The sequence below is a fragment of the Amblyraja radiata genome, unplaced genomic scaffold (genome assembly GCF_010909765.2).
Source record: "Amblyraja radiata isolate CabotCenter1 unplaced genomic scaffold, sAmbRad1.1.pri scaffold_674_ctg1, whole genome shotgun sequence".
NCBI classification, from domain to species: domain Eukaryota; kingdom Metazoa; phylum Chordata; class Chondrichthyes; order Rajiformes; family Rajidae; genus Amblyraja; species Amblyraja radiata.
This window is the reverse complement of record NW_022630697.1, coordinates 37,071-37,500: the sequence shown is the minus strand read 5'-3', so window position 1 is coordinate 37,500 and position 430 is coordinate 37,071.

Below are 430 nucleotides of genomic sequence, written 5' to 3'. Positions count from 1 at the left end.
CACACACACACACACACACACACACACACACACACACACACACACACACAGTTTAAGAATAAGGGGTTGGCCATTTAGAACGGAGACGAGGAGAAACTTTTCCACCCAGAGAGTTGTGTGAAACTGTGGCCATTTGGGGCTGAGATGAGGAGAAACTTGGGCCCTGGTGGGACCACACCTGGAGTATTGTGTGCAGTTTTGGCCTGTTGGCCTTCATAACAAGAGGAGTTGAGTCTAGGAGCAAAGAGGTCCTTCTGCAGTTGTACAGGGCCCTGGTGAGACCACACCTGGAGTATTGTGTGCAGTTTTGGCCTGTTGGCCTTCATAACAAGAGGAGTTGAGTCTAGGAGCAAAGAGGTCCTTCTGCAGTTGTACAGGGCCCTGGTGAGACCACACCTGGAGTATTGTGTACAGCACTTCTGATTTCAAT